The sequence below is a fragment of the Theropithecus gelada genome, chromosome 13, assembly GCF_003255815.1.
Source record: "Theropithecus gelada isolate Dixy chromosome 13, Tgel_1.0, whole genome shotgun sequence".
NCBI classification, from domain to species: domain Eukaryota; kingdom Metazoa; phylum Chordata; class Mammalia; order Primates; family Cercopithecidae; genus Theropithecus; species Theropithecus gelada.
The window spans coordinates 86,408,785-86,429,937 of record NC_037681.1 but is presented as its reverse complement, the minus strand read 5'-3'; the positions used below and the strand labels follow the sequence as shown (position 1 = coordinate 86,429,937).

The 21,153-nt window shown below is 40.4% G+C and overlaps 1 long non-coding RNA gene across 1 annotated transcript; it reads right to left on the bottom strand.

Moving 5' to 3' along the window:
• Positions 1-16,918: 16,918 nt before the first annotated feature.
• LOC112636960 lies at positions 16,919-19,453 on the bottom strand. The gene is made up of 2 exons (XR_003122356.1): positions 19,346-19,453; positions 16,919-17,313 (listed from the first exon to the last, which is right to left on the bottom strand). It is a non-coding gene; the product is annotated as an uncharacterized LOC112636960 (long non-coding RNA).
• Positions 19,454-21,153: the final 1,700 nt, after the last annotated feature.

Sequence of the window (21,153 nt, the reverse complement as noted above, 5' to 3'; positions counted from 1 at the left end):
AGCTGCCTGTGCTAGCCAGCAGCAAAGCAAGGGGGTGTGGGATGGTCCTATTTCCTCTCACTGAGGCTTGCTCCTACGGAGGGTTTTCCAAACCCAGTGGCCAATTCTGTGAGTCCCATGATTTCAGATCAAACCAACACTCCCTATCTCCACAGGACCCACTTTTAGGCCTCACTGCATAACCACATCATGTGCAGTGCCCACCTGAGAAGCACAGATTGGGACGTTGAGCCCCACTCCCTGAGAGACACACGGTGCAGCGGTGCAGCGGGCAGGACAGAGGCATGTGGCTGCAGAGTTACAGTATTTCCCTGAAACTGGAACTAATTATCGCTACTTGCTCCCCTGTCCCTCTTAGATCTGCAAAGTGTGGGTCAGAGTGACTTTGTTTTTATTGGCCTACCACATATTGAAACCATTCCTGCATATTGATACTGAATATCTCGGCCAGTTCCTTGTGAAAATGACTTACTGTGCAGCACAACAGAATGACTTTCTAAAGTTAAACGTCTTGGGATATTTTATCTTTTCAAGTACATACCAAAAGCAATTAAGTTCAAACTATGGAATACAGTCTTTGCCAGTTTCCATTCTTGACACATATGTGTCTGGGTTTACAAGTTCAAAGACCTCTTAAAGGATCAAATCTCTAGCATTAATTTTCTCTTTGTGAGTGAAAAACAGTTCTGCATCCTTCTTTAAATCATCTGCAAGTAACTCTGTGGCATGAGGCTTCCACCCAAGGCATCTCTAATGTGGCCAGCAAAGGCGGAACCAAAACCCATGGCTGTCCTTCCCTCTCCAGCAGTCCCTAGCGGGTACCACAATTGGTTGAAAAGTAAAAACTCAGTCGTAGAGCTCCGAGCAAAGGATGAATATGGCGGCCCTATGCCAAAAAACCTATCTGACTTACTGAGCTTTTGCTACACTGACCCAAATCAGAGTGTGGTTCTAGCTTTCATGGCGGTCTCCTTCTTCCTGCTCCTTCTCCTCTCCCCTGTCCAAGCTTTTTGTACTCAGTTGTCCTGATTCCAGAGACTTCCCCCGTTACTCTTATGTTCCCACTTCCTGGATTCCTAAGCCCTCACACAACTCCTTCAGTTTCTCCTTACCTCTCTGTAGGCCACACCTCCTCTCTTCCTCTTCTTCCCTCTCCAACAAAAAGACCTTTATCAATAGGATTTGCATGCCTAGCTGAGTGATACAACCTGAATGTGCTGGAGAAGCCCAGAAAACCTGTTGCAATTGTTCACCCCACCCCCAACCCGAGTTTATCTTTCAACACTGGTTTTCAAATTATAGTTAAGTCTCATTTATGGATTCCATATTTACAAATCCACCAACTCGCTAAAATTTATTTGTAATCCCCAAGCGGGCACTCTTGAGGTTATTTGCAGACATGGGCAGAATAGCAAAAAATTTAACTTGGCCCACGCACACATGCCCAACTGAGGTTTGAACAAGACAACACTCTACTTTCTTATTTCAGCTCTCATATCGTAAACAAATGTGCTTTTTGCAGTCTATCTGGTACTACCATTTTTTTTTTTTTTTTTTTGCACTTTTGTGCTTTTCGTTAGTGATTTTGCTCTTTACGATGGCCCTCAAGTGTAGGGCTGAAGTTCTGCCTAGTGTTCCTAAGTTCAGGACGGCTGTGAGGTGCCTTCCAGGGAACAGAAGTATGTCAGATAAGCTTCACTCAGGCATGAGTTGTAGTTCTGTTGACCATCATTCAATGTTAATGAATCAACAATATATATTAAACGTCTTTAAACAGAAACACACATAAAGCAAGGTTATGTATTGATCAGCTGACAAAATGGTGACCAGAGGCTGACAGAAACCTAACCCTATATTTCCCCTAGGAGCAATGGCTCGGTGTTTACTATTTCAGTGTTCTTGTGACTTTTTAGAACAAAACTACCATGATTAACAAGAATTGACAGTAAATCTAATGGAGAAATCAAATCAATAATTTCAACATTATGCAATTCTAGGGGAAAAACACCCTCTTTCCTCTTCCACAAAAGTATAATTTTTAGAAATATAATTCAGAAATGTGTTTTCATCTATGGATAGAGTGGGTGCTTCTTCCCTCTCTGATGTTACCCTCAGGAGTATCCCAACTCCAGACTATTCCAGGTGTTCCTTCTCCTCCCTCACATAGGCTCCGGGTTCTCCTGCCTGGGGAGCTTCCACACCTGCCTCAATTCCTACAAGAAGTCTGCTAACCTCCCTCAATTCTTTCATTCTTACCCTTCTGAAAGCCCTGCTCTAGCCATGAGGTACAATAGAGCAGATTGTGTTTATACCCATTTATGTTTCTGCCACTGTTATCTTGAGGTATATTTCATTGGCCCCATCCCCTCCTTGGTTTGTGAGTTTTCTGTTTCCTTCATGAGGCTCACAATGCCTGCTACAGTGCTTTGTAATTTTGTGACTGCAAAATAAATTATGTGGATTACACAGAGACGCTCACTGACTTCAAACTGTTCTGCTCTTGATGCAATGCCTTCTATTATTTCATCATGCCTTAGGCACACTAAAACATCATCATTTGTGTTCTCTCTGTCCCTCACTTGTAGATTTCAAGGGAAAAATGTTATTCAAGCACAGCACACTAAAATGTAAATAATCAACATGTGTTTTGGGGTTATGCCATGATATGATCGCTGTGATTGATGTATGATACTCCACAATTCTAACCAGGTTATGTGTTTGTGACTAGCTAATTTGTGGGTATAAACAACCCAGATAATCTTCTTTTTCAGGGTATACTTCTGTACTGTCTCAAATGCTTTGAAATTGTCCTCCCTTTTCCCGTATTCCTCCCCTGGCATGACACTTCCTCTACAATAGTAGTGGCACCTTCTTGAGTCAGACAGGATTTTAAATCTCAGCTTTTCTGGCAAACCCATAAAGAAGAAACTATTGTACTATGAAATCGCCATTGTGTAACCTCTAGTAAATTAAGGGATCCAGGCATTGAGTATCAGTGGCTGCTACATCACCAAGAAAAAGAGAACCTCATAATGCAAGAAAATGGCACCACTTACGAAATATCCTTGCAAAAAAAACAACCTGAATCTGACCAAATCTGTCACTCCAACTCCAATTTACAGGAAATATAGAGGACAGAGGAATATGTCAAACTACATCATGGGGATACAACCAGCAAAATCCAGACTGTGAGAAACTGCCAGTCATATAATTTGATTTCTTCCGAAGATTAATTATAAAAAAGAAAGAGGGAGAGAGAGAGAGAGACAGGAAGACACAGAGGAAGAATTTATAGATTTAGAATTAAAACATTATTAATCAATTGCAATGTGTGGACCTTATTTGGATCTTAATTCAAATAAACTGTAAAAAATGATGATATTTATGAGATAATTTGAAAATTAAACACTACCTAAAATGTTAATATTAAAAAAGTGTTATCATTACTGGGGACATACGCAAAGGATTATAAGTTATGCTACTATAAAGACACACGCACACGTATGTTTACTGCGGCACTATTCACAATAGCAAGGACTTGGAATCAACCCAAATGTCCATCAGTGACAGACTGGATTAAGAAAATGTGGCACATATACGCCATGGAATACTATGCAGCCATAAAAAAGGATGAGTTCATGTCCTTTGTAGGGACATGGATGCAGCTAGAAACCATCATTCTCAGCAAACTGTCGCAAGAACAGAAAACCAAATACCGCATGTTCTCACTCATAGGTGGGAATTGAACAATGAGATCACTTGGACACAGGAAGGGGAACATCATACACTGGGTCCTATTGTGGGGAGGGGGGATGGGGGAGGGATAGCCTTAGGAGATATACCTAATGTAAATGACGAGTTAATGGGTGCAGCACACCAACATGGCACATGTATACATATGTAACAAACCTGCACGTTGTACACATGTACCCTAGAACTTAAAGTATAATAAAAAGAAAAACAAACAGACAAACGACAGAGCGAGACTCCGTCTCAAAAAAAAAAAAAAAAAAAAAAAAAAAAAATCAATCAATAAATAAGTGTTGTTAAATATTTTAGGTATCATGGTTGTCGTTATCTTTAAAAGAAAACAGACCTTATCTTGTAGAGATTCATGCTGAAATACTTGGTGATAAAATGATACAATGGTGGGGAATTTACTCCAAAATAATAACAGAGGGAAGAGGGGATGAGGAGGGTGACTGGAAGATTAGCAAAGGGTTATTGTTGGTTGGAACTAAGTACAGATACATGGGACACTCATCATGCCATTCTGTCTACTTTTGTGTATGTTCAAAATTCTCCATAATTAGATGAAAGTGAGCATATCCACTGCCAGGATTGCCACCCACTAGCTGTGTGACCATCCCCAGTTCCTCAACCTCTCTGAGCTTCGTTTTACTCAGTGAAAATGGCCTACCTGTTAAGTGTCCTGATGAGGTTCCATGAATTAAGATGTATGAAGCACAAAACTTATGTCAGGTTAGTTTTTAAAAATAAAAATAAAAAATAAAACAAACAAACAACAAAAAAACTACTCTATCTCTTTTCTAGTATATTTCAAATCTATCTCTCTAACCCCAAACTGCTTATCTGTAACAAAGGCTCTATTTCTAAATGCAAAGAACTTCTTTCCCACAGCTAGCAAATTTCAGCAGAAGGAATGTTTGCTTACTCAAAAGCCATTTTCACTTTCTTCTTTGCTAACAGCCATAATTTTGTTTCCAATGTTTCCTGCTTCCCCCTTTCCTTTGCCAGGGATAGGTTCAAAGGTGGGCCTCCAACCCAGTTCTGGCCACTGAGATATGAGAAGTCTGCTGGAGATTCTGGGATAGGATTCTATGCTCATAAGAGAAAAAGATGCACAAGGAAGAAAGATGCCTCTTTCTTCTGCTAGACATAGTCACCTCTGCCTGTGATGCCTGGAACTACAGCAGCCGTCTTATAACCATGAGAGGAAATAGGCTGAGAGGAACATGCTAAGGATGGCAGATTAGAAAAGGATAAGGAATCTGGTTCCTCAGCGACTTTACTGAGCAGCTGAGATGGCCATCCATTAATTTCTTGTTATATATCACAATAAGTGTCATTATTGTTTAAGCCATTTTGAGTAGGGTATTCTATTACTGAAAGCTGAAAGTCTCCTAAATAAAACAGGCTCAGGTGTTTCATCCCCCTGGGGAAGGGGGATATCTGCACATCATGCCACCCCACATTCTGCTATTTCTCCATTAAGGACATACTCCCTCCTGCATATTCTTACTCCTTTCCTATCCCCCTCTCATCCCCTGCCATCCTACTCCCAAAACTGTATTTCACGTCTCTTAAGAGTGTTGGCACAGAAATAAAGAGTGAGAATCATTGCAAATGAGCAGAAGGAGGTCATGGAAGTGGTCTATTTATCTTCTTATCCTCAGTACCTGGCAAAGTTAATAAAGATTTGAGTGCAAGGGAAAAATGAATCCACAAATGAATGCCCTGCCACCTCTTAAAATATAGTTTCAAAATTGAACTCAACTTTCCCCAGATACCTTCCCAAGTAACCCATTTATGCATTGTCTTTTGCCTGAATTCTAATAACCTCTTATTGGCCTCCTTGTCTCCAACCTCTCCCTATTGTAGTCCACCCTCTTCAGGGTCATCAGCGTTAATTCCGAAGACACATGTTGGATCATTTACTACTGTCCTTAAAGATCTCTACTAACTCATAATTAGCAAGAAGATCAGGTCCAAATTCCTTTCATGGAATGAGGTCCTCTTTCATTTGACCACAATCTAACTCTGCTGACAAATCTCCCATTTCCCTTCTCCCTTCCTCTCTCACTTCAATCCACCCTAGGTTCCAGCCAGACAAGTCACTGGTAGGGTCCTGCACATCAGTCTCATTCATGTTTCTCCCATTGTTTTATCTTTCCACCCTGCCCCCACCCCATATATTGCCTAACAAACCCTTAATCACCCTTGTCAACTTATCTCCACTTTTCTAGGCAGAGCTGGTTGTTTTTCTCCTAGTTTCTCCTAGCTCCTTGGTTTTCTCCTAGTCCTTTGACTATAACTCCAGAATAGCACTTATCATGTCAAATTACAGTTATCTGTTTAAATGTCCATAGCTCCTCCTAAACTAAAAAGTGTTCCATAGACAGGTCTACATCCTTACTCCCTACAATATCTGGTACTGAATAAAAGGGTTTAAGTGATGGAAAAGAGGTAGGAAGGAAGGTATTGGCATTTTTCTAGTACCTAAGTCTAGAAACCTGGAAGTTATGAATTCCCAGTACAGAAAGGAATGTTACAGATCATCTTGAAAAACCTTTACTTTAAAGTAAATTGACTCTTCTTTCATCCCCTTGACTCAATTTGTCACCAAATCCACTTGTCACATCCTCCTTCAAAATGTCTACCAGATTTCCTCCTGCCTCTCCATCCATATGAACCCCACACCCAGTGAATGCTCACTTACTCATTCTGGGATTGTTGAAAGAACCTTTGAAGAAGGTTCTGCCCCTCCCTCGTTTTGAGCCCTCTTGTGCACAACTGACAGAAGAATCTCTAAGCAAGTACTTTTAACATGTCATCCCAATCATCCCAAAGAAGTCTCTACAATTTCCTATTGGCTTAATTTCTTTAAAGCCAAGCTCCCATACTACCAGTGGGCCTTCTAGAGCTCAGTCATCTGGGCCATCCTCTTAGCCCAACTCTTCCCATACTCCAAGACACACGTACCATGCCCCAGGCACCTCCTGGTGTCAGAAAATATGGCGGTGCTCATTCCTTCCTCTGGCCTTCTGCTTACATTCCAAGACTCTACCTGGGTGTCCTCCAGCTTGCCTCTGCTCACTAAAAACCTAGTCCTTTTTCACAGCACAACCCACCATTATATCTTTCCTCTCTACCTGACACAGATCAATGTTTTCCTTTCCCTGAACTCTCAAGGCTCTACTGTTCACTGTTCCATCTCCCACTTGGAATGTAAGTGATTTGAGGGCAGGGACCCCCCAAATCTTAAGCAATCTGCATGCCCCAGGAGCCTGACTTCCCTAATCTTTGCCCATCGCCACCCTCTTCAAGACTCAATACAAATACCACCCACCTGTGAACTAAATGAAAACTCTAATGACTATGAACTCCTAAAGCACTTTGTTGGTATCTTTCTTAGGGCATTTATCACATTCTTTCTGCTGATGTAACTGTTTGCTGGTGTGTTTTATTTTTCTTAATATAGGACAAACTCCTTGAGGGTGGGCTTAGTCTCCTAATCTCTATATTACATCATCCCATGTGCCCTCAGAAACCAGTGGAGTGCTTTATACATTGCAAGCCCTTGTTGTAAGAATCTTTGAGTCTCTCTGTTTTTCTGTGATTCCTAACATGGATGTTGAAGGCAGAGTCTGAGGCAAACACAATCAAAGAGAGAAAGAGAAAGAGAGATGGGCATGTTTTTTGTGTGCAGACACATGCATGTACCTGCCCCCCATGGTGATATCCAAATGAAGTTAGGTTTAAATGGGTCTCAGTGGCATCTCTGAAGGGGAAACAGGTATTAAAAGAAACAGAGAGGTGGGTCCATTCCCACAAAGTCACAGTCTTGATGACCCACAAAGAGATTATTGTTGCACTGACCTGGTTCTAGCACTGAAAGTTCTGCATCCTAGGAAACCCTCCACTCCTAATCCCATGCAAACCTGGATGGTTGATCACCCTAGCACCAGGCTTAATTTTAGCACTAAGGCCACCTCCTTGTCTCCCTTTCCTGACTCCTTAGATCACTGTCCATTCACCAGCACAGTCACAGGGTAAACACATCAATTTATCATAGCCTAAGCCACACCAAACTTGGATAATTCCTTAAATTTCTCAGTGTCAAATTGAGCTCTGCTTTGCAAAGTGGATGTTTTAGATCTCGGTAGAAATTATTTCAGCAGATTAGGAATACTTTTTAAAAAGATGTTTGCTTCAGCAAAACATAAGGCAGGTGGGTAACTACACTGAGATTCTGTAAATACCCTGAAAATATCATTGAATGGCAACTTATTTTCTCAATTCATCCTCAAATCACATACAAACACAGTTGAGGTGAAGAACCTTCTAGAGTATTATTTATAGTTCACATCTGCCTTTAAGAACCCCTCTTACTCATAAAATACTTAACCCTTTTCTGTCTTCTTGACTTCATCTCATTTTGATGGTTTCAGAATCCATATTCTGAACTGTGGCATTTCCAGGTCAAATTTTTCTGCAGACAAGTTAATCTAAAAAGGATCCTCCGTGGTAATTCTTTGGATGTCTTTATCATTGGTCTGGTGTTTACACCAAAATCTCCAATGTGGGAATATGTTCTCCTGAGTTTCCATTAGTTCCCACAAGGGAATGACAAAGCCCTTTTAATCCTTTTCAGGGCCCTCTTTGTAGCCTTCCACCATGTCTAATGCCTCAGAACCAACATCTGAAACATTCATGTATGCACTGGTGTGATGTGATACCTGATGACTTACAAAACGTGCTTAATTTGGTAACACATTCAGTTAAGATTCAGGGAGTTTCTACACGGCTTGCAGCATGCAAATTGTTCTAAGTGGATACCATAGACTCAAATTTTGTGGGATTAACTGGAGGTTCAGACATCTTCTAAATCTACCATTGCAACCCTCAAAATATGTGACTAACACTACCCATAAAGTTGATAGAATCAATTATTTTTTAACAGGAAGAAAACCTTAAATTGTTCCTTCACATTGGCTGTGCCATCAGTTGAACATGCTACATAACTTTTCATAGAAATATGATTTGATATGAGAACATCTGTAACCGTCTGGAACACATTTTTCCCAGGACTTTACTTCAAGCTCTCTATAGATATCAGATGTTCTCCACAGAATCTGTGACATGTCTTAGGATTCTTAAATAAACATCAGCTATGCCTCTGTCTTGAATAGTGTCAATCTGAATTGAAAATCTGCCAACCTTTTTAATATCACCACCAGCAGACTTCTTAACCAATCTGCTGATACTGTGTATAGACTTATTTTAAAATCAGAGTTGTAAAGCAGATCTTCCAATTACATCAAAAACTCACTTTTGTTTCCAAAAATTCAAGAAGCAGTTCAGCAAGCAGCAATCTGAGAAACACATTAGAGTCTTATCTCACTGCTTACGTTTGCTGGGGCGTATTTGTCCCATGATAACTGACAAGGTCCTTTGCCAATGGCCTTAAGTCCATTAATTATGTAAAATAAAAATACTTCAGCATAACTTGTTCTATCTTCGTGTACTTTTGATTATAAAATGGAAGACTGGCATCGTGATTAATAGTACTTATTAAACGGGAAGTCTTCATCTCTTAAATGAGTCTCTCTGACACAAATGTTCTGCAAATTACATCTGAAGTACACATTACAGAAAAGAACCTACTTAATTTTAATGGAATTATTTCAGATACGCACAAAGATGTATGTGCATGGATATTCTTCTGAAAGTTGTTTAGAGATTCTAAAAATGTGGGAAGACTTGCACCACAGGGAATAGCTAAATGATTTATAATATGTCCATACAAGGAACTATTATGCTGTTATTAAAATTAAGGTGGCAAACATAACTTTATTTACATGGAAAGATAGTCTGCCATAGTGTTCATTGCGGTAAAAAGAAATTCAAAAAGCAGCATTGTGATATAATAGAATTTTGTTTCTATATTGTTTTTCATTATGTATATCTACATTGCATGGAAATAAGTCTGAAAAGATACACTAAATAGTGAGAGTGGTTATCTCTGGATAACAGAATTACAGGTCATTCATTTTCTCTTTAAGAGAGATGACAGCAAGCTGTGACCTGTCAGTACCCACGACAGAAAGGGGCAACCTGAGGTATAAGCAAAGGATGGAGGGTATTCACAGGTTAACTTGACTTCCACAGGTAAAAGGCTCTGGGGTGGAACCTAAGAATTTGCATTACTAACTAGCTTCTAGGTAATGCTGCGGCTGTCAGTGCAGGAACCACACTTAGAGTAACACCGCCCTAGGGTTCTTCTTCGCACTTCCCTTCTCAGCTGTCACCTATTGGTAATTATCAGAGTGTGTTGTAAATGTGTGTCCTGATTCCTCCACTAGAGTACAAGCTTGGCTCCTGGCCCCAAGCCTCCAGCCTTCCACATAGCAAGTACGAAGTTCATATTTTTTGAAGGCATTAATAGGGAGATTTCCAGGCATGGTGGGAGGGGTATTGAGAAAGATCTGCAGAGTTCACTACTTACTTCTCACATGATACTGTGGCACGCTTCAACGGCTTCACCTATGTGTGGGCTAGTGTCTCTGGGGCAGGCCTAGCAATCTGCCCAGGCGGCTCTGCTGCTCACTAAAGTTTGAGAATCTGCCCAGGGAATCAGAGGAAAGGGAGGATTCCATGATTTGGTTGGAGAAAGTTTTACATTGAGACAATAAAAGTCCTTGGAAAAATGTGAGAATGTTTTTAGTGTACTTGACATAGCATCACACTTTAACCTACTAATAGTTCAGTATGAATTAGTGCATCTGATTAGCATAGAGAAGAAAGAATGGACATGAGACTGGCATGATTTGATCAAAGAGACTTGAAAGGTCCAGAGCAGAGCTTAGAATTCACCCCAGGACTGAATACCCTTTTCCAAGGGAATTGGGGAAGAAACATATCACATGCTGCCCAGAGGCCTTCTTGCTTTCAAGCAATACAACCCCAGAATAAAGAGATTTTTTTTTAAGAGGTAAAGAAAAGAAGCGGGAACAAATGGACTGTTTCTACTCCCCAAGAGACCTTTAAACAATCTCCAAGTCAGACAGGGGGCTGGACTGGGAACACTTAGGGGATCATCCCTTCCCACGTGCTGCTGCTCCCAGCTGTATCTGCCAAGCCCTAGGGTGTCAGGATCTTATAAAAGGCATTTTGAGAGTCTTCCATTTTATATTTTTTATTCATTTTGAGAGAGAAGAACACTTCCTTCTCTCACCCCAACATGAGGCCCTCAATTAAGCCGGAACTAATTCTTATGACAAGTTACAAACCACAGTCAAAAATAATGAAAACAAAACATTGACACCACTCACTCTGGGGGAAGATTTCAGGGTGCTCCTATGACAAAGCCCCCACTATTCACCCAACTATCCTAAGAATTCCCAGGGATGGGCACAGCAGCCTCCCTAAACTCTATAGAATGAGGCAAAAAGCAGAGTTTCCACTGTGGCACTGGTTCAACCTTCTAGCAGATAGTTCTGCATATCTGAGCAACTTTTTTACGGAAGGTTTTTTCTTTAAATCAGGATAGGCAAAGGGAAGAACAAGAGATTTGGAGTAAAAAGGCCTGGGTTCTATATCCAGTTTATGAAAACAAAAATGGGATGGCCTAGAATGTGTTAGTTCATGCTCTGAGTCTCAGAGTGTGTGCATTTATGTATGTGTGTGTGTGTATTATGTGTACATTCAAGGGTAAACTAGTACCTTCAAAACTGAGGCTTGACACATCTACTGTGGTAGTGACACTCATGCCTCCAGACATCTATTTGCGGGTGTTGATAGATGTTCCTTTGCTAGAAAAGGAGGAGTTGGTGAACATGGGTCTGATAGAAGAAAGAGAAGAGTAGAAGGTTCCTTCAGTCTCACTGGGAGCAGCCCCATCATCAGCCTGAATATGGGTGGAAAACTATTTGTCAGCACAATGTGACAGAATATGTGAGTCCTGGCTCCTGAGCCCAAGTGAGGCATCCTTGGGGGACCCCAGAAACAATAGATGAATCCCGAAAAGAGTTCAAGAAGTCCCACAGTTAGGTGAAGAATGGGCTGACTGCCTTCAGAGTTGAGCCATTAGGCCATAGGAAATATCTCCCCTACTTGCTAGTGGGCAAGACCTGGGGACATTCAGTGGGAAAGGGAACTCCCCTGCCAACACCACAGGGTGAATATGAGATTCAAACTAAGTAATGTTCATGAAAGTAATGTGTAAACTACAAAAAGGATCTACAGATACAAGGAAGTTCTGGCTTCCTTTTCTTTCTCAATATGAAGTCAGTGGCCAAGAGATCTTTAGAGCACAGATCCCACTGGTGGGGTGAGCTCTAATAGGGTACGGTGCAGCTGCATCTAAAGCATCTTTATCATACAAACAAATGGAAAAACATTCCATGCTCATGGATAGGAAGAATCAGTATCGTTAAAATGGCCATACTGCCCAAAGCAATTTATAGATTCAACGCTATTCCCATTAAACTACCACTGACATTCTTCACATAACAAGATAAAACTATTTTTAGAGTTCACATGGAACCAAAAAAGGTCTAAATAGCCAAGGCTATCCTAAGCAAAAAGAAAAAAACTACAGACATCACACTACCCAATTTCAAACTACACTACAGAGCTACACTAACCAAAACAGCATGGTACTGATAAAAGAACAGACATATAGACCAATGGAACAGAATAGAGAACCTGGAAATAAGACCTCACACCTACAACTATCTGATCTTTGACAACCTGACAAAAACAAGCAATGCAGAAAGGATTCCCTATTCAATAAATGGTGCTGGAATACCTACCTGGCCAGCCATATGCAGAAGATTAAAACCGGACCTCTTCCCTACACCATATACAAAAATTAACACAAGATGGATTAAAGACTTAAATGTAAAACCCAAAACTATAAAAACCCTGAAAGACAACCTGGGCAATACCATTCAGGCCATAGGCACAGGCAAAGACTTCATGACAAAGACAACAAAAGCAATTGCAACAAAAGCAAAAATTGATCAATGGGATCTAATTAAACTAAAGAGCTTCTGCAGAGCAAAAGAAACTATCAACAGAGTAAACGGACAACCTACAGAAGGGGAGAAAATTTTTGCAAACTATGCATCTGACAAAGGTCTAATATCCAGCATCTGTAAGGAACTTAAACAAATTTACAAGAAAAAATAACCCCTTTAAAAAGTGGGCAAAGGACATGAACAGATATGTTTCAAAAGAAGATATACATGCAGCCAACAATAATAAGAAAAAAAGCTCAACAGCAATTATCATTTGAGAAATGCAAATCAAAACCACAATGAAATCCCATCTAACACCAGTCAGAATGGCTATAATTAAAAAAAAAAAAAAAGATATTGGTGTGATTGTGGAGAAAAAGGAATGCTTATGTCCTGTAGTGGGAGTGTAAATTAGTTAAACTATTTGGGAGACAGTATGGCGATTCCTCAAAGACCTAAAGACAGAAATGTCATTCAACCCAGCAATCCCATTACTAGGTATACACTGAAAGGAATATAAATCATTCTACCATAAAGACACATGTCCACATGTTCACTGTAGCACTATTCACAATCACAAAGATATGGAATCAACCTAAATGCCCATCAATGATAGACTGGATAAATAAAATGTGGTAAATATACACCACAGAATACTAGGCAGCCATTAAAAAGAATGAAATCATGTTTTTACAGGGACACGGATGGAGCTGGAGGCGATTATCCTTAGCAAACTAACACAGGAACAGAAAACCAAATACCACATGTTCTCACTTATAAGTGGGAACTAAATGATGAGAACACATGGATACACAGAGGGAAACAACACACACTGGGGCCTATTGGAGGGTGGAGGGTGGGAGAAGAAAGAGGATCAGGAGAAATAACTAATGGATACTAGGCTTAATACCCGAGTGATAAAATAATCTACACAACAAACCCAATGACACAGGTTTACCTATGTAACAAACCTGCACATGTACCCCAAACTTAAAAGTTTAAAAAAATAAAGAAAAAACATTTTTAAATAAAAATAAATAAGTAATCCTTAGGAATGTGGAGGGAAGTTCTCTTACTTTCCAAGGAGTCCTCAAATTCTTTCTAAGGGGCTGACATAAGCCTCTGCAATTGTGAATTCAGCAAATCTTTGATACCAGACCTCTCTTCTAGGCTTGGGCTCCTTCTATCTACATAGAAGATAGTGCCATTTGAATATGCTGCAGACAACTCAAATAGCATTCAAAATTAAATGAATTTCCTTTTATTCAGAACTTTAAATTACCATTACGTATATACATGTGTACTTCCCCCAGACTCTAAGCTTCTTGAGGACAGTGACCAGATCTTACATGTCTTTGTATTTCCAATGGAAAGATAGTAGATTCTCAATAGTGGTTGGATGTATTGAATTAAAGTATTCAGTATTAGCTATGGTAATGCTAGCTGCTATAACAAATGTGACAACCTAAGAGGCTTAATATATTTTAATTTTGTGTGCCCTAAAGACTGCAATATGGATGTTTCTGACCAGCGGGCAGTGTTTCACATGGTCATTTGGGACCCAGAATCATTCCATCTTCTAGGTCTTTCCTCCTCTAGGGTCCTGGAGACTTCTGTATTCAGCGTGCAGAGGGAGATAGAGATGGGTGGAGAGGAAGGTGAGGAAGGTGGAGGCATACTTGTTTTTTTCAGTTCCTTGGTTCCAAAGTGAAACATTTCACTTCCAAAACATTTCTTTGGCATGATCCAGTCTCATGGTACTACTTAGATGTAAAGGGACTAGAAGATGTTGTCCCTGGTGGGAAAATTGCTTCCCGGCACAACTCCATGCTATGGAAGGGAGAGTATGAATCTTTGGTGGAGCTGGCCATCTTGGCCACACGCTCTTATGGGACCTGATATCTAACCTATAAAAGACACACATTTCTCTTAAGTAGAATGACCATATGTCTAGGTTGCTTAGAAAAGTCCCATTTTTGCTTATTTCCTTGACATATTAATAACACCACCTTTTACTCTCAAAAGTGTCCAAACTTGGAGGATAAACTTATGTTGTTACCCTATAATATAGATGACCATAAACCATCTTATAGATAATCTATGAGCTCACCAAAAAGTTTTTCAAGGCTTACATGTTTCACCATGGGTAACTGAAGACCAATCTGAGGGCACAGAATATAACACAAAGAAGGAAACATCAAGAGTGGCATATTCCATTTTACATGACCATCATCTATCTTCCTATGTGTCAGTAAAATCTGTTCATTGAACTTTAAAGTTCACTTCAGAGAAACACATCCTTCCAGAATATTCCTCCTCTGTGCTATAGCACAAGCAGTGCCCTAAGCAGAAAGGAGCAATGTCTCACACTGAAAAACACAAGTCTTGCCTTATAGCTATCTCTGACATTGCTTTCCAGGAAAGAACTGATATCTTTAGAAGGGCCAGTTTTCCTTTCCAACGCCACACCAACAAATCAAAAACACCTATCATTCAATCCAAAAATCCGTTAGTTACAACACTAAAAACATGATCAATTAGGCCAGACGCAGTGGCTCACACCTGTCATCCCAGCACTTTGGGAGGCTAAGGCTGGTGGATCACTTGAGGTCAGGAGTTTGATACCAGCCTGGCCAACATGGCGAAACCCTGTCTCTACTAAAAATACAAAACTTAGACAGGCATACTGGCATGAGCCTGTAGTCCCAGCTACTCAGGAGGCTGAGGTGGGAGAATTGCTTGAATCCCGGAGGCAGAGGCTGCAGTGAGCCGATATCGCACCGCTGCACTCCAGCCTGGACAGCACAGTGAGCCCCTGTCTCAAAAAAACCATGATCAATTAGTCAAGAAATTTCTTTCCAAGCATGAATTGTCACCTGACTTTAAATATAAAAACCTATAATTCACAAAATACAATTATACAGACAAGGACTTCCTTTTGCTAATAGTCTTTCTTCATAATTTAGTAAACAAAAGTAGAAGAGGAATGTTTAAAGGACTTGAGAGCAAAGAGTTTTCAAGAACCCAGGAAAATTTTGTAAGATAGATATAGCTACAGATATAGATTCCAACTACTAGTGATACACGAGTTAAGAGAAATTACTTAGGCAGATAGTCCAGAAGTCCTCGGTAAGGTTTATCTTTTAAAGAAAAGCTGCCCCAAATCATTTTCTAACAAAGAGCAGCCTGTGAAGTCAAGCTGCAGACATAGACAAGCACGCTGGGAGCTTTCACGATGAATGCCAGCAGTAAAGAACTACTACCTGGGACTAGACATGGCGACTAGAAAATGGCGACTGCCTCTTCCCTTCTCTGCCAGCCACGTGTACAGTAAGGAACAGACAAAATGAAGGCCCAGCCAAAGGGAATGCTCATTTGCATAATAAGATTAGGGTAAGGTGGCCAGCCTTCCCCACGTGCTTTGTATACGTCACACCTGATTGAACCAATGTGTGAGCCCTACATAAATCAGATAACGCCTCCTCAAGCCGGACTATAAAATCTGGTGCCATCTGCCACCAGCCGGGCTTTTCCTCTCAGAAGTCTCCTCTCTCTCACTCTAGAAAGCGAGCTGTTTCCCTTTCCCTTTCTTTTGCCTATTAAATCTCCGTTCCTAAACTCCTGTGTGTCCCTGTCCTAAATTTTCTTAGCGTGAAATGACGAACCCCGGGTATTTACCCAATGTAGCCTCTTCATTAGGAAGCTAGATGGAGATGACCTAAAAAGCTTTGTTAGTGTGCCCTTTACTAAGTTTAGTTTGAGCAACTTGAAATCACACAGGAATCTCCTTGAAAAATAGTTTGCAATTCAATTTCACCAATTCAGACTGATTTCCATTTCAATTAGTCCAGAGGAAAGAGGCTTTGCCCAAATGTAGAGGATTTCCCCCATCTAACACCTTCTCCGGTTGAACCTTGTAAAGATATTGCTAAGAGGAATGCTTGATCAAATGCTTAAGCATTAACCATGTGCAAGGAAAGCCACTAAATGAATGAACCTTCTGTGAATCAAATTGATTTTCTAGAAAATGAAAACAAAATTGAATCCAAGAATAAATTATCTTAAAATCACATTGAGTAAAAGCATAAAATATTTTTCACCAGAGCTGTAAAAATTAAATTAGCTAAAAGAAGAAATAAATGCTTTTGTGTTCCAAGGAATTCCATTTATTAGGACAATAGGTACCTATGAAGGAAACAGAACTCTAAAAAGAACTGGAATTGTTTCTCAGGATGATGCTTTGTGATGTGGAAGCAAAGCCTGCTGGAAGAGGGGAATCATAGTTGGTGGCTGCTCACAACTGGACAGAAAGAACGGGGAAGCTACCTAGATGTTCACAGAGACTGCTGAATGGGAGCTGGCTCCTTGCTGGGACAGGGATGGACAATGTGTTTCCCCTTCCTCTGTCATCCCTCCCAAAGTATCACCAATCTTTCCTTGGGTTCAGTTTGTTTCTGTACATTTGTGCTTCTCATATGGGCTGGTCCACTAAGCTGTCCGGGGCTCAGCAGCCTCTGTCTGTGGATTGAGTCATATCATGCCATGAAACCTGCAGAAAAAAAAATGTTGTGTCCAGATTCTTGTTTTATTAGCTAGGTAAAATACACTGACTGCTATAACAAACAGGTTCAGATTTCAAAAGCTTGACACAACTGTAAAGTCTAGGTCTCTCTCTTCCAAGTGGTGAGTCAGAGATTTGGGCTTGTTCTATCTTAAAATGCTACCATATCCAGCCAATTGAATGACAGGGAGAGAAGGAGCTATGGAAAATTGTGCATTGAGTTTAGGACAAGCCTGAAAAGTGGCACACATCATTTCTGCCCACATTCCAAAACTCAGTTATGTGATTCTTCTAGATGCATGGGGAGCTGGGAAACGTAGCTTTGCTTTGCGCACAGGAAGGAGAGGACAACTGTATATTGGCGAATTGTAGCAATTTCTACCCCCCTGGCTCTGCCCATCAATTCAGAAAATACTTGGTAATCTATTTTACATGTTAGACACTCTGTCAAGTACTAGAGTAAATGGTGAGCAGTACATTGCCCTTGAGTAATCACAGTCTAATGGAGAGAAGAATGGGTAAATTAATAATTATTATATACCATGATAAATGTTATAACAGAGACATTTGCAGAATCTGAAGGCACCCAGAAAAGAAGCAAGTTCAGGGAAGTTTCAGTTACATTTGAACTGAGTCTTGAAGAAGAATGATCATAGCTGATGTTTTTTAATCACTTTCCACTTGCCAGGCACTATTCTAAGTGCTTTTTGTGTGTTAACTCAATCATCACAACAATTCTAACAGGAAGGTGTTATTATTATATCCACAGATGAGGAAACTGAGGCACAGTGAAGTTAAGTCCCTTGCTCAGGGTCTCATTCTTCGCTAATGACAGAGACGAGATTTGGACCTAGACAGTCTATATCCTAAAACCACTCTTTCAACCAACCACACTATACAGAGAAGCAATAGAAGTTCACCAGACAGGAAAGTGCTTATGCAGGGCCTGTGTCAGCATGTCTGGAACAGCAGCAGCAGGAGAGCACTTGGAGGTGTCGAGAGCATGCCCTGGTAAGGTCTCACCACACCCTTACTGCCTGTGTCATGCAGCTATGGGTCTCACAGAGTGAGGGATGACCCTTGCAAGGCAGGGAGGATACCAGAAGGTTAGGCAGACGGATTAGACCAGGTGTTAATAGTAGGTAATCCTACTAAGGTATGCCAGTGGCCAAGGAAGGTATCCAAAGAGGCTGATTATTTTAAAATTTATGAAGATATTATTAGGTTCAATATATATTAATCCCATGCTGAATATTCATAACATCAGACTCTGGCCATTCCCGATTCCACGCTGACCATACACACTCGCTTCCCATGTGTGGTAGAGGCTTCTAGTGCTCACTTATACCCTTCCCTCCTCCTGTCACTCAGGAAGTCTCCACTCCCCAGCTCTCTATAGCCAGTAAAATGTATGCAGAAGTCATATGTGTTTCTCCTGGTCCACAGCATAAGGAAGTGACCTCTAGTCCTTTGCCTTGGCAACCCTTGAGGCCACCTGTTGAGATGGCAGCATAACAAGCCAGAGGGAGTGCTGCCCAGAGGATCGCCTAACCTATATAGGACTTTATGCAAGCAAGAAATAAGCCTTTTTTGCCTTCACCCTCTAAGATTTCTGACTTTATTTATTAATGCAGCACTACCTGGTAGATGTATTAATATATTTCAAGCCTCTGCCCATCACTGGTTTTGTTTTTACTTCTGTTTTGACCCTGGAACTCATGCCAAACTCCCTTCATTATTCAGCCAAGATTGAATCTGTTAAATCTAATCCAGTAGTATGCAGATACGATGACTTCTTAAGTCATTTATTAATGTTCACATTTTTTTACTTTTTTGAGATGGAGTCTTACTCCATCACCCAGGCTGGAGTACAGTGGTGCAATCTCAGCTCACTGCAACCTCCACCTTCCAGGTTCAAGCAATTCTCCTGCCTCAGTCTCCCAAGTAGCTGGGATACAGGCATGTACCACCACGCCCAGCTAAATTTTTTTTGGTATTTTTAGCGGAGACAGGGCTTTACCATGTTGGCCAGGCTGGTCTCAAACTCCTGACCTCAAATGATCCACCCACCTCAGCCTCCCAAAGTGCTGGGATTATAGGTGTGAGCCACCGTGCTCAGCCAATGTTCACATTTTTCAATGAAGCTATAAACGAAACTCCTTGACTACCACTTGGACTGTCACTGTCTGAATTTGATGTCATAATGGCCACAGAGTCTGAGCTATCTCCTAACACATCCCCTGCTCTAAGTGGAAATTTAACAAGATGAACTTTCCAGTAATGAGGCTTGACAGCATTGCCACCACCAGAAGTGGAAGCAGTCAGGTCAGGAGGAAGGCTGCTAACTTCCTCGCAGAAGTGTTGATTAGGCTTTGCGCCACTAGCCTGCTCGTGGAGGGAGCCTCATCAGTCCTCTTCTGAACACTGCGAATCCTTCCTTACCCTCCCTTCCCTCCCAACCCCCCTACACACAAACACACACATAAGATATTATCAAATTGCAACATCCAACATTTCTCAAAGAAGCTATTTCCAATGCAAGTGTGCCCCCACATTATAAGAAAACTACATTCAAGAAGTGTCATACATAAATTCAGTCAGTGGAGAATGATATCATTTGGTAAATTCCCACTTGTTTTGTGTGTTTCCTTAAAGAGAGATGTACACACATCTATAATTCCAGCTTCAATTTAACAACTTTCAGACGAAACACAGGGGAAAATATTAATTACAGGAAAGTGTCTCTTAATCTCTAGTACCAGTAGGGTAGTCAGACACCAGTCATAAGCATACAGAAAAATATGCTTCCCATCATCATGGTTACTTTCAGAAACACACACTGAAGATTAGCAGCAAAACAGGAACTCAGAGAAAACAAGGCTCAAAAACAAACAAAATGCAGAAATTATGTAATTGCCTAAAAGCCATGAAATCACTTAGCTAAATATTTTAAGGAATAGCATTACTTAAAATAATAATCACCCTCACTTGACTAATAACATTTCATTTTCAGGGCATAAACAAACCCCAGGTTCAAATGATTAGTAGTCCAAGTCAGATGCCTTGAAATCCACCCCAGCCCCCATTTCCACTCATACTGTTTCTGCCCATTCCTTCACCCCACCGATTCCCAGAGCTTCCATCTTAGATTTTGCTGATACTAGTTGGAGGTATAGATTCAGATTACCACATAATTATCATTGTACTATATATGTTCTAGGTGATATTTTTATATTTGCTTTTATTTTATAAAGAGAAATACAATTAAAGCATTTATATATAGTCTTTAATATTTACAATGAACTAGATATATAAATAAATGTACATTAACTGGCTTCAGTGTTTGCTCCCAACCTTTTTTATACTCTAGCTTTCCTATTTTAATCATTCACTCTAGCATCTATCACCCTTGGTCACCTGGAATTTATCTTCAAGCACTTTTTTCAACAGAGACTCATGTTAAATCTTGCCCAGGAAAATTGCCTATCATAGAATTTTTTTGAAACATGGTCTACAGAGAATATATTTCTGTCACTTTCACACATAAAAGACAACCTGGCTGGGTATAAAATTCTTGAATCACAGCCTTTTATAAACAAAACTCTGCAGATATTGCTTTTATATAACTATCACAGAGTGGTGTGATTATAGGAGGTTTTATCTTTCTTTTCATTGGCATTTTGGCATTATTTTATTTGTTCCACACTGAATACAGGTTGTTGTAATTTTTTAAATTAATACAAACAAATAAAATCAATAGATTTTTGCTGGGTGACTTACATTCCCACATTCTGCTGGATGTTGAGAGGCACACCAATAATCACTGTT